We start from the raw sequence: 13,251 nt of genomic DNA on the forward strand, positions 1-13,251 counted from the left end.
CGTCCCTTCTCCTTGCCTCTTCATCTCTCTTTTTAACCTCGTCCAGTGCCTGGATCTTGTCTCTTCGTCCCTTCTCCTTAACCTCATCCAGTGCCTGGATCACTTCTCTAAACTCCTCTCTCATCTTCCTCATTTCTACAACTATTCTGTCACAGGCCTTTTCCACTTTGTTAATTCTTTTCCACTGTACCGGTTCCATTGCTGATTTTGGCATGAAGGCCTCGAAACACTCCAAAGATTCTTCTTCCTTTCGTTTAGGCCCCGGGGACTCTGCCATCTTGGATGTTTGTTTATTCTCCATGCAAGATCGTTTCTCTCCTTCTCCTCCCCGTTTTTCTTATCGCTTCTCACTCTCTCATATCCTCTCAGTTCCTGAACTAGGATCCTAGGAGACGGGACCCTAAATGACTTTGCTGTTCTTAGGCCCTTTTGACCGACAAATAAATCGCTTTCCTCTGCTTCGTTTCCCACGTCCAGTCGGTGCGGCGGTGTTCCACCACACCTGCAGCTGTGGGTGTAATACTATTGATCTGTGCAATCATTTCATGCATATTGTTTCATCATCAACAGTGTTGTGTGGTCTTGACAGGATATTTTTAAATTTTTCATTGGCAGGAACATTAATGTTGCCAACCTGATTCAGATCTCAACATTTGAAACCAAATTTCCTAGGCTTATTGTTGCCATTATTTTAATCCATCCTTCCCCCACTCCAGGTTGGTTTCTTCTTCAGTCCAGCCATGAGCCATGAATTGGGAGTGAGCCGCACTTTTCTCAACACTGTGAAGGACCTCCAGCAACATCTGTCCTCCACTTTGCACACAAAAAAATGAAGCTAAATTTCTTTGCTGAATAGACAGCTTATACAGTATAAGTAAATTTTCATATCAATCATAAGGATATCAAGTACTGATATAGCCAACACAATTAATATATATTATTTTATTTATCAATTTTGCTAATAGGATGAGTTTCAGCTAACTGTAAAACAAGTCTGTGTATTACTTCTTTATATTATCAATATGAGTTATGTTTGTGTTTGACATAGCTGTGTGTGCCTTTGTTGTGTTGCAAGGCATAGCTTGTGCCAAACTTCATATTTGTAACACCTGAATGGCTTGGAGATGGATCATTGTAGTGCAGTAACTTGTAGCTGTTAAGCATCATTTGGGATTTGGTACTTAGCAAGTTCAAAGGTTGTCATCACACATTCCAGAACCAGAACCTTTAATCTTGTTCAGAACTTTTTATATGAAAATTACTCAAAATATTTTTTTTGGTTTGTATTTTTTATTTATGTAAATTATTTCGTGTAGATACATGAGAGAATTTAGATGTTTTTTTTAAATTGGATTCAAATAAAATCAGCATAAAATCAGATAGTCTGTTAAAGACTTTTAGAAAAATGAATTTTCAGAAAATGTAAACTAACCTGTTTTTTATGCAAGTAATATTAGCTTTGTTAAAATACCTTTTTACATAATATTTTCTGTAACTAGCCATTATTATTATTATTTTTTAAACTACCAGAAAAAGGGAATTACATGTCCTTGGGAGTTGCCAAGAAGCTTGATTGGTGGAGCTCCAGCCCGAGGTGCAGGACTAATGACTGGATTCTCTCAAGCAGTAATGCTTGGTGATTGTACAAAAGTTTGATAATCCAGAATCCTGCCAGCAAGCAGTAAGAGGAGTTGCAGGATTTTCTCAATAACTTTTGGGGGAAATTACAACCATGCTTGAATGTGCAGTTGACAAATTTAGGCATTGCCTTACTTAACCCTTTCCACATTGGTTTTTGACCTTAAAAGTAATTAAAATGTCATTTGTTGTAATACTGTAACTACTCTATTACAGAAATTACCATCACCTCTGGAACATGATTTGTAACATTGAGGACCCGTTATCATGTCAAGGCAAGAGTTTCATTCAATCTGTTTTTCAGCAAGTCAAACATCCTCGTACAGGTATTGGCAGAGCTTGAATTACCAAAGTACACTAATAACAACTAAAGGCCTTTCAGACCTATTGTATTACCATGCTCCAGTTTTCAGTTGTGATTGCATTTTATTAATTTCAGTGGAGGTCATCATATATAGTCCACATTTCTGTAACGCGTTAGTTACACCATAATAATGAATGGCAATTTAATTACTTTTCAGGTCAAAACAAGGTGGATGGAAAGGTGTTCTCAAAAGTCAAATTAGAAAGATACCGGAAGTAAATCTTGATGTCCAATATGCAAAATGAAATAGTGAAAGTAAGCTAAGCACTATGTTGTTTTACAAATAAATTTTGCTGCTGCCTTTTCCGTGAAGCAGCTCTCCCAAAATATTAGTGATTGATTGATATGTGAATATGTATTGCAGAACACTGTACTCTTCAAATTGTCGTTGGCCTCATAGGAGGCGGTATTGAAAAATGTACAAGACTACATTTTGTAAAACAAAGAGAATAAATGACATTAATTTTCCTTTCCCATGCTCATGCAGTGGCTAAACTTAGGCTGTGGACATGCCAAGCTACTGTCAGTACCTTTGAAACTGTAATTAGCAACTAGTTTTTCTAAGTGAAAATTACTCAAACGTTTCACTATTCGCAAAGACTTGTTCTTACTAGAGTGAAGGAGTAGTGATGGGACATGGCTTCCCCTCCTCTGTATTGTAAGTGTGTTCCACGCATGCCACTTGCTGTGGGAGAAGAAAGTCCAAAACACCGCAGGCCAAGCCAGTCCACTGCAAGACTTCCTGATGAAACCCACTGTTGTTCTGTGCTATGCTACCAGGTATGGTAGCATGTAGATAGGTATGGTATGAACATACTTCTTTTACACCTAGCAAGCCTCAAACACCTGTACCTAAGTCTTGGCCCAGGAGACCTTGAGTCCCAAGGATTTTGCCACCTGCAGTGCCTTGAGAACCATCACCAGAACCTGTTGGCAGTAACCTCCTGTGTGTTGACAGTAACCTGTCAACATAGAGCAGGGTGGATGGCCAAACATCCACCAACACCAAGCTGTGCATAGTCAATAGTTATTTCGTATCGTCAAGGTACAGTTAGTATACTTGACATTAAATACTTAATTTTAAACTCACCAAGGGAAGAAATGATGGCACACCTAGTAGAAATGTGTACAGCTGTGTGGCCAAGTTACCCATAGCAGCAACAATTGGGTCTGAATGGTCGACTTCAGATGGCTGGTGGGGCAAGATTTACACAGCCTTTTAATATATGCAGACTCCTGTGTAATTCCATGATGCATATACTATAGTCAGCTCTAGCTTTGATAGAGGAAAAAATAACTTGGAATTAATGCAGCCAGTTTTATATCCAGAAATGGAATAGTACATGCATGTTGTAGATACAGCTAACATGAACTAGTTTCTCCAGCACCTAATAAGGCTGCTATGAGACTCCCTCTGCCAATGAAACTCGTGAAAGAATGACAATGGACACTTGTAGCGACAAGGAAAGCCCATGTAATAACTAGGGGTAACTGCACCCTAAAAGCTTCATATATATTACGTTCAGTACACATGCTTTGCAGTAGGGATGTACCAATGTATCAGTATCGAAGTATCGGCCCATTTTTAGAGTGTCAGTATTGGCTGATGTACTGCTGATACTACCAAATACCTAAAAACTTATTGCATTGCATATTACTTGCTTCAAGTTATTTTGTTAAGTAGAAATTGGATATTTTATAGTAATGAAAAATTAATTATTGGTAATAGTAAATTATCTAGTATCATACTATTTTGAGCACACGGTGCATTGTAATGCAGAAAATTAGTAGCGAGCCACAACTGCTACTGTGAATGTGTATGAGACACGGTGGTGGTGCTGGGCACTGGGCCTGCCACAACCTGCACCCTTCACATGACCTCACGCTGCAGTCTGCTGCGGGCTGCCTATGAGATAACATTAGTTAAGGTTTCCCAGCTTATATAATTTTTCTTATTGGTAGCTCTTGCTACATGGGGAACTTTCTACTCACAAGTGGTCCATAATAAACATTTCTTAGTCTTAACCCTTACACCCCGTCAGCCACGATCGTGGCTTGTACGTTAGATTCCGTCACACCACGATCATGGCGCTCTTCAAATATCGTCCTCATTTTGACACAGTTTGTTTATGTTCGAGGCTATGTGTCGTACATCAAGCCCTATCATTGGCCCTTTTGTTTCCAACATGCTGGATGCTTGGCCAATCACGTCCCAGCTTTTACAAGGATTTGTTTATGTTGTATTTGGGCTCCAGATTTTCCCGGGATGAGTACACGGTCACGATGTGTGCTGTATTTTATCATTTTTTTTTACCCATTTCTAGGCAAGATAGCAGATATATATGTATTTCCATGAGTAAATAAGTACTTCAGGCACATGATGTGATAGATGACAATACATGAATTTTTTTTTTTTTCTTATTATTGACCTAGATAAGGATGATGTCAGATGATGAGTGTGAGGTGATACTGGAGGTTTCCCATCTAGAGGAATATATAAGTTCCATTTGTTTATTTTCATTATACCATAGCAAAGAGCAACTTCTAAGCTTTCAAATGATATATAATTGTCCCAGTATTTGTTACAATAATTGGAAAGAACACTAAGGTAAGCAAGGGAACACCTACTTACATTAGTAACCCGTGTTTTACGTACGTAACTTAAAACCGCCCACTCATTTTATCACGGGGTATGAGGGTTAAGGCTCATGGTATTTTGTGCCTAAGTGGTGGCCAAGCTCCATACTTCGTACAGTATCAGTAGTAGTAGTATCGGTATTGGCCCAATTTTGTGGTATCGGTATCGGGTTAAATTTTGGTATTGGTACATCCCTACTCTGCAGTGCATTAGCCATTACTTATGTTATATCAAATACAATATGTATGCTTTGTAGTGCATTAGCCATTAAGGTGATGTCGGGGTATACCATACAAGGGGGTAGTCTGTATAGTGATCATAAGATCAGCCCTTATAAATATAGAAAAGTTTCCCTTTCACAGTAATAGATGGAAATGGGAAGTTTCAAGATGGTGCGAGAGGCTTCTTCACCATGTGGCGAATCCTAAAAGAAAAGCAAAAACAATCAAGAAAGTACTTGTGTACAAACTTCCACTATTAACTATCTGCCATGAAATCCTGTGAGTGTGTGTGCAGTGCAACATAGTTAAAATTCTTGTGATTATAGTTGTATCATCATAATAAAGTGATGTGATTGAGTTATATTATTTTCTATTCAGGGATGATTGGTACTAAGTCAATCATAGCTGTGTGATACACCCCCCACTTTATTTGTTTGTTTATGGAGGACTGTGGAAGATATATGTGAAAATAAACAAAAGAAAAAGGGGGGAGGGAGAGGAATGAATGTGATGAATTAATGTAGAGTATCTTGCTGGTACTCATTGGAAATGATCCCAACAAAAGGAAATGACTGTGAAATCAGCCTGTAATCTTACACATCTTTCAATAGTGTGGGTGTATGTGTGTGTGAAGATGTGTACATTTCCACTTGAAGTTCATCCTTTTCATTTCTCATCTTTCTCTTCCAACAGTTGGGCCCCTTTATAACCAACACCTGCTCCAACAGTAACAAGAAGAGCAGTTCCAGCTGAACCTAGGCCACCAGCTCCAACTGCCTGTAGAGTAGCTACCTGCAAAACAAAAGTAATCACATGCTACATTAAAACAGTAATAAGGAACACATATGATAAACTTTGTATATCATTCTATCAATCTATATCTCCGGCCCCTGCTACCCTGCGGGAACTTCCCTCCAGAGGGTGGTTGCAGCAAAAGTGTCTCCATCTCTCCCTGTTCTGGCACTCCCTCACAGCACACTCAGTCCTGCTACTTCCAACTCTCTCCCTCCAATACTCACTCACCCTATTGATCCACTTAACAGGTGGTCTTCCCCTGACACCCCCTCCCTTAACCCCTCAACCCCAGGTGACGACATATGTCGCCCTTACGTACAAAGTCCCTCACCCCGGGTGACGACAATTTTTGAAAAAATGCGCCAATATTTGTGGATCCTTGAACATTCTGGGAGTGGAAAATTCCATCATCCACCATCCTGCACACTCCCGCCCGCTTTCCGCCCCTCAAGACCACCCCCAGGCCCTCCCTCCTTACTCCCTGTCATCCCCGTGTTGCGCGCGGCACCAACACACGCATGGGTTTGTACCGCTGCCCCGGCACTTACTCACTCAGGCATACGCGGTTTCCTGTGCTGTGCACCATGTTGTGCTCTAGTTCGTCCTCGGGCAATGTGTAAACAGCCTGGTGTGGTAGGTATAAAAACACACAAAACACGTAAACAATGCAATGCAACACGTAAACATTGGCAAATAAACAGACGGGGGAAGGAAATGTACGTCATTTTTCAGTTTTGTCGCAAAAATTACAATAATTTGTTTTAGGTGTAAACAATGCCATTCCAGTGCAAACAGCGCGTGTATTTTATACGTTCAGTAAAGGGGCCATAAGTCATGTATGCTCAATTTGATACTGAAAATTACAACTTTTTCACAAAAATTCTTGCAAACAAAAAGCAAACAACACTTGGAAATCATTTATTTGGGGTTTTCGTGGTTGATAATGATACCACACACTCGTATATCATGAAAAACAATTTTTTTTTCAAAATTTTATGTTTCTTGGGGTGTAAACAATCACTATTTATGCATTTCTTCAATGGGTAAGGATAGCCAAACGACAGTATAACTCACACACGTCATTTTTACCTCTTCATTTCATATGTATTGCGTAAACAATTCGCTGTTTATGGTGCAAACAATTATATTTGTTTGCCATTGTACCTCATATATTGCTACAATACACTTAGTCACTAGCAATGGAATGATGTTTTTTCATAAAAAATGTACAATAATCCACCAAATTTAGATGTAAACAACCTGTAAACAGCTTTCTGTTTCCTTTTTTCAGGCCAGCCAACTCTGCAAACAAAGTGTTCCGCGCTAGTACCGTTTCACAGAAAAAAAACTCGTGTTTCCCGCATACTTGCCCATTTGTTTGCAACAGAACAAGACTGCTGAAAATTATGCCCGAGGTTAACTGATTGGCTGAATCAGTACATATACAGCCATTATATCTTGACATGCGAGATTTAAACTCATAAACAATACTGCGGAATGCCGTTAAATGACGAAAATATACGCAATATCAAAATTAATAGGTCTTATGTGCTACATACCATGTCCACATCTCTGATGCATGCGGATAAGCCAATGTTATTCACAGTACATAATTTAAAAAAGATTTTTTTTTATAATTTCTTATCCAGAATTTCCTTTCCATATTGAGATGTGCAAACTTGAGGCAAAAGATATGTTCTACATGCAGCTGAACTCTATAGTTAACCAGTGCCCCCCACGCAACACACTCATTGTCTTGGGTGACTTCAGTGCAACTACTGGCACAGAGAGAGACGGCTACGAGTTATGTGTTGGTCCCCACGGCTCTGGCACTAGAAATATAAACAGTTCACTCCTGAACTTTGCAAAGTCCAGAAGGTTGAGGATTGCTGGTTCCTGTCTTGGTTCACTGACTCAGTGCCAACGGAGAATGATCACATCCTTCTAAGCACTCATTGGAGGATCCTCCAGAACTGTACGGTTTTCTAGTGCTGAGTTTTTAAGACCAACCATAGATGTTGTAAAACAGAATACATATTAGGTCCAAGAAATACTCAAGATTCAGCCTGCTGGGTTCCATCTCAAGAAACTGAGTAGGTCCAAGAAATACTCAAGATTCAGCCTGCTGGGTTCCATCTCAAGAAACTGAGTAGGTCCAAGAAATACTCAAGATTCAGCCTGCAAGGGTTCCATCTCAAGAAACTGAGTGACCAGGCGTGTGCTCAGGAGTATGTGGTGGCAGTCCAGTGCCATTCTTCTTGACTGGAAAAGGGGGCTGGTTGTCCCTGTCTGGAAAGGGGACCAACAGACTGCAACAATTACATTGCTCAGTGTGCCGGGCAAGGTGCTTGCTCATCTGCTGCTGATGTGATTTCAATCTCATCTGCTGAAGTTTCAGAGACCTGAGCAATGCGGGTTCATGCCCAGCAAGTCAACAATTGGCTGGATCCTAGCACTTTGTGTCCTCATGGAACACTGACGCAAGTTTTGACAAGGGCTGCTCGAAGCCTATGTCAATCTCAAGAAGGCTTCTGACTCAGTGCATTTTGAAGCACTCTTGAGACATTCTGCAGATCCATGGGTTTCCCACAAGGATTACTGACCTGATGAACACATACATACACAGGCCTAGAGGCTCAGTCACACAGCTAGTTGTGATGGATTTTTTTTGGGGGGGTGAGGGGGGCTTCTATGTACAAGGGATTATTATTATTATTTTCATATCTTTTTTTACATTTGGCATGTTGCACCAGTAGGCTATCTTGATGGGGCCCATTCATGGTGCAGGCAACTGTTTATAGTGGTGCCATTTTGCCTGACTCATGTTGGCCTCCAGAATTCATCTTTGATCCACTGTAGAGAGTTCCACTAGAGTTGATGGGTGGCCTTCAGACAGCATGTAGGTAGTTTTAACCCATACAACGCTGGGGCTATTTCACTGTTATGACCCTCCCCGGTGGTTCGACTTTTTAAAAAAATAATTTTTTTAATTAATTGATATGAAATGCATAATTATGAAGGATTTTTGGGTTAAGAAAGCGTTCGGATCAACCTATAAAGTGGTTTCCAAAAGTGCCGCGTAAATGGTGTCTTATTGGCAAGTACACACTTGTAATTCATCATCGTTTCATTGACGCCTGCTCCTAGGAGCTCCCACCGGGGGATGGCCACGGCAGAAGTTTCCATCTTTCTCTATCCAGACACTCCCTCCTTGCCTGCTCTGGATCTGAATTAATGATGTGCAGGGCACCTGTACAGGTGCATAACACGCATATTTGTTGGCTGTTGGGGGGACGGGGAGCCGAGTGTGCAGGGGAGGGAAGTGAATCAAGTGTAATTGTTAGTGTTGGTGTGTTGTGGTGACAAGTGACTATGTATTTGTTTTTTGAATGAGTCTATTGTACCGCAGTCTAAAATCTGTTGAGGGAGGCTGTTCCAGTCACGTATGGTGCGTGGAAAGTATGAGTGCTTGTATGTGTCAGTGTGTGTTACGAGTACGTTGACTGTTTGCGTTGTGTAGGTATGCTTGTGGGTCAATGTCAATGTGAGTGTTTGTGATCTTGTACATAAGTGTAAGTCTGTGTGCTTGTCTGCGTATGTGAAGAGGGTCCATGTTTATCTGTTGTTTGATCCGTGTTGTGATTCCAGGCGTTCAAGTGTAATTGTTTGTAATGAACCTAGCCGCCTAGGCGTTGATTTGTTCTAACCTATCAATGTTTCTGTGTGTGTAAGGATCCCACACCGTGGAGCAGTATTCAAGTGTTGGTCTCACAAGTGTGTCATAAGCTATGTGTTTAATGTCAGGTGTGCAGCTATGTAAGTTCCTCCACAGGAAACCCAGTGTTCTGTTGGCTGTGGCACTGATATGGTCTATGTGGGTGTTGAATTTCAAGTTAGTTGAGAGATGGATACCAAGGTACTTTTTGGGGGAGGCGGTGGCTGAGTCGACAGAGTGATGGCCCCCGCGTTCAGGAGGACGCGAGTTCAATCCCCGCCCGGTGCCACCATGCTGGGATTTTTCAACCGCCGCCGAGTGGCTTAAAACTACCCACATGCTGTCCAGAAGACCACCCATCAACCCGGACTCTAGATTCTAGGATTAAAGATGAGCTCCGGGAGGGCAGCATGAGCCAATGCAAGATGGCGCCACTATAAACACTCGCCTGCGCCAGAACGGGCTGGGCATCAGGCCCCACCGGGAAGAAGCCTTGGGCCGAACATCAGGCCCCGCCGGGAAGAAGCCAAATGGCGCAATAGGCCGCAACGTAAAAAAAAAAGTGTGTGTGTGTGAACTGATTCTAAATCTGAATTGTGGAGAGTGTAAGTGTGATGGATGGGGTTGTGCACTCTGGTGAATCTTAATAGTTTGCATTTGTCTGGTCGGAAGTGCATCTGCCAGGTGCGCTCCCACCGCTCGAGGGCGTCCAAGTCGTTTTGTTGTGGTCTGCAGTCGTCAGCAGTCTTTACTGCTCTAAACAGTAAACTATCGTCAGCAAATAGTCTAGTGGAAGAGTTAGGTGTTGACAGTGGAAGATCGTTAATGTACAGGATGAAAAGAAGGGGGCCTAGAATGGTGCCTTGTGGAACGCCTGAAGAAACAGGGACAGTGTCAGATGAAGATCCGTCAAGAAGAACACGTTGAGTCCTGTTGGTAAGAAATGCAGTGATCCAGTGGAGAATAGATCCTGAAATACCGTAGTATTTCAATTTTAATGTCAGTCTTTTGTGCAGGACTTTGTTGAAGGCTTTGGCAAAATCTAAAACAATAGTGTCAACTTGTTTAATGTCACGTCGGTCAAGTAGCCTCGTAATGTCGTGATGTAGTAATGAGTTGCGATTCACATGAGCGTTTAGGTCGAAAGCCATGTTGTGAGTCAGTAAGGATGTTGTTTGTGTCAAGGTGATTCATTATGTGTTTGTGTATTATGTGTTCGAAAATTTTACATGGAATCGATGTTAACGAGATGGGGCGATAATTGGTTGGGTCAGTCTGGTCACCTGTCTTGAATAAAGGATTAATGTTTGCCAAAAAACAGTCAGAAACCACTGCTCAAAGTTTCTCAACGATCTTTCCCCCTCTCCCTAACGTACTCTTGCACCCTATCTTCATTTCACTGGAGGTCGTCCTCTAACATTCCCTCCCTCGATCTCACTCACATACACCCTTCTGGTCATCTCACTCTCCTCCATTCTCTTCATGTGGCCAAACCACTTTAAAGTCTGTCGCTTCACTTCTTCCACCACTCCACACTTCTTCCCTTCAACCGTGACACATTCCAAAATGCTCGTACACACTCATTACTCATTCCATCCATTCTACTCACACCACAAGCACTCCTCAAATAACTCATTTCCACTGCCTGCACTCTAGACCTCTGACTTTCATTCCAGGCCCATGTTTCACTTGCATATGTGAGGGTTGGTACTATTACTGTATTTCTCAAACCCCGCTTTACCTCCATGCTCACACTTCTGCCATTCATGATTTGTCCCAAAGACCCTACCACCCTTCTTCCTTGCAATGCCCTTTCTATTGTCTCTCTCTTCATACCACCATGCTTAAACATAACTGATCCAAGGTACTTAAACTCATTGACCTCCTCCATTTCTTCACCATTCAAAATCATTTTGCATTCTTTTTCACATTCAATTCCCACTCTATATGGGCATACAAAATCTACAACCTCACTTCTACTCCGCTCACAAACCATCACTTTACTTTTATTGACATTTCCTTTCAGCTTTCTCCTTTTACAGACACTATCAAAACCACTGACCAAATTTTGTAGGTCACTTTCATTTTCTGTAATGAGCACCGTGTCATCAGCAAACAGGATTGAATTCATCACCCACTTCCTTCCCTCAGCGAACATTTTTACTCCAACTTCCCCAACTTTGCCTTTCATTTCTCTAATAACACCATCCATATAAATATTGAACAACCATGATGACATGACACACCCCTGCCTCAAGCCCACTTTTATCTCAAAATGTTCACTTGTTTCTCCATTTCTCCATTGTTTAATTTTGACACGTGCAAATGCATCCTCATAGAAGGACTTTATTGCACCAAGCAGTTTTCCCCCCACACCATACATCTTTTAAGACATCTCACAATGCAATCTGCTGCTGGAGGCAGCAGAACGCTTAGCCTCAGACCTTACTATTATTTCCGATTGGTGCAAGAAGAACCTGGTGTAATTCAACGCCTCAAAAACACAGTTTCTCCACCTATCCACTCGACACAATCTTCCAAACAACTATCCCCTCTTCTTTGACAACACTCGGCTATCACCTTCTTCAACACTAAACATCCTCGGTCTATCCTCAACTCGAAATTTTAACTGGAAACTTCATATCTCTTCTCTTACTAAATCAGCTTCCTCGAGGTTGGGCGTTCTGTACAGTCTCCACCAGTTCTTCTCCCCCGCACAGCTACTATCCATTTACAGGGGCATTGTCTGCCCTCGTATGGAGTATGCATCTCACGTGTGGGGGGGCTCCACTCACACAGCTCTCTTGGACAGAGCGGAGTCTAAGGCCCTTCGTCTCATCAGCTCTCCTCCTCTTACTGATAGTCTTCTACCTCTTACATTTCACCGCCATGTTGCCTCTCTTTCTATCTTCTATCGATATTTTCATGCTGACTGCTCTTCTGAACTTGCTAACTGCATGCCTCCCTCCCTCCCGCGGCCTCGCCACACACGCTTTTCTACTCAAGCTCATCCCGTTACTGTCCAAATCCCTTACGCAAGAGTTAACCAACATCTTCACTCTTTCATCCCTCACGCTGGTAAACTCTGGAACAATCTTCCTACATCTGTATTTCCTCCTGGCTACGACTTGAACTCTTTCAAGAGGAGGGTATCAGGACACCTCTCCTTCCGAAACTGACCTGTCTTTTGGCCACTCCTCTAACTCTTTTTAAGAGCAGTGAGTAGCGGCCTTTTTTTCACATTTGTTTCCTTTTTTTTTAAGCCCTTGAACTGACTCCTCTGCTGTGTGTATATATATATATATATATATATATATATATATATATATATATATATATATATATATATATATATATATATATATATATATATATATATATATATATATATATATAAAATAAAAAATAAAAAAAATCAACTGTCATAAGCTTTTTCCAAATCCATGAAGGCAGCGTATAGTTTCTTTCCTTTTGCTATTATTTTTTCTAGTACCATCCTGAAGGCAAATATCTGATCCACACATCCCCTTCCCTTCCTGAAGCCTCCTTGTTCTTCACTGATTTTCTCTTCTGTAAGTCTTTGCACCCTCTCTATTATGACTTTTCCATATGCCTTTCCAGGTATACTCAGGAGACTTACACCTCTGTAGCTCCCACACTTCCCTCTCCTGCCCTTCCCCTTGTAAACTGGGACAATGATGGCTTTTGTCCAGTCTGCTCCTCCCATTCCACTTCACATATCTTCACCATCCATTTAACAACTACATCTCCTCCACACTTCAACATTTCTGCTGTGATTCCATCAATTCCTGCTGCCTCTCCATTTTTTAATCTTTTTATTGCCTGATCTACTTCTTCATATGTTATACTTCCTTCTTTA

At 41.4% G+C, this 13,251-nt stretch overlaps 1 protein-coding gene and 2 long non-coding RNA genes across 4 annotated transcripts in view; 2 read left to right on the plus strand and 1 right to left on the minus strand.

The window, feature by feature from the left end:
- LOC126997860 (ATP-dependent RNA helicase TDRD9-like) overlaps nucleotides 1-4,503 on the plus strand; it is a 177,709-nt gene extending 173,206 nt beyond the window's left edge. For both annotated transcript variants that reach the window (XR_007752418.1, XM_050859075.1), the window contains one exon: nucleotides 717-4,503. The gene's annotated coding sequence lies outside the window, so the exon portion shown is untranslated. The remainder of the gene's footprint in view (nucleotides 1-716) is intronic.
- Nucleotides 3,307-13,251, minus strand: part of LOC126997861 (uncharacterized) — a 33,434-nt gene continuing 23,489 nt past the window's right edge. The window contains exon 5 of the long non-coding RNA XR_007752419.1: nucleotides 3,307-5,653. This is a non-coding gene — a long non-coding RNA (uncharacterized LOC126997861). The remainder of the gene's footprint in view (nucleotides 5,654-13,251) is intronic.
- On the plus strand, nucleotides 7,252-12,693 carry LOC126997863 (uncharacterized). The gene is made up of 2 exons (XR_007752420.1): nucleotides 7,252-7,697; nucleotides 7,754-12,693. It is a non-coding gene; the product is annotated as an uncharacterized LOC126997863 (long non-coding RNA).

The sequence above is a fragment of the Eriocheir sinensis genome, chromosome 13, assembly GCF_024679095.1.
Source record: "Eriocheir sinensis breed Jianghai 21 chromosome 13, ASM2467909v1, whole genome shotgun sequence".
In the NCBI taxonomy this organism is placed as follows: domain Eukaryota; kingdom Metazoa; phylum Arthropoda; class Malacostraca; order Decapoda; family Varunidae; genus Eriocheir; species Eriocheir sinensis.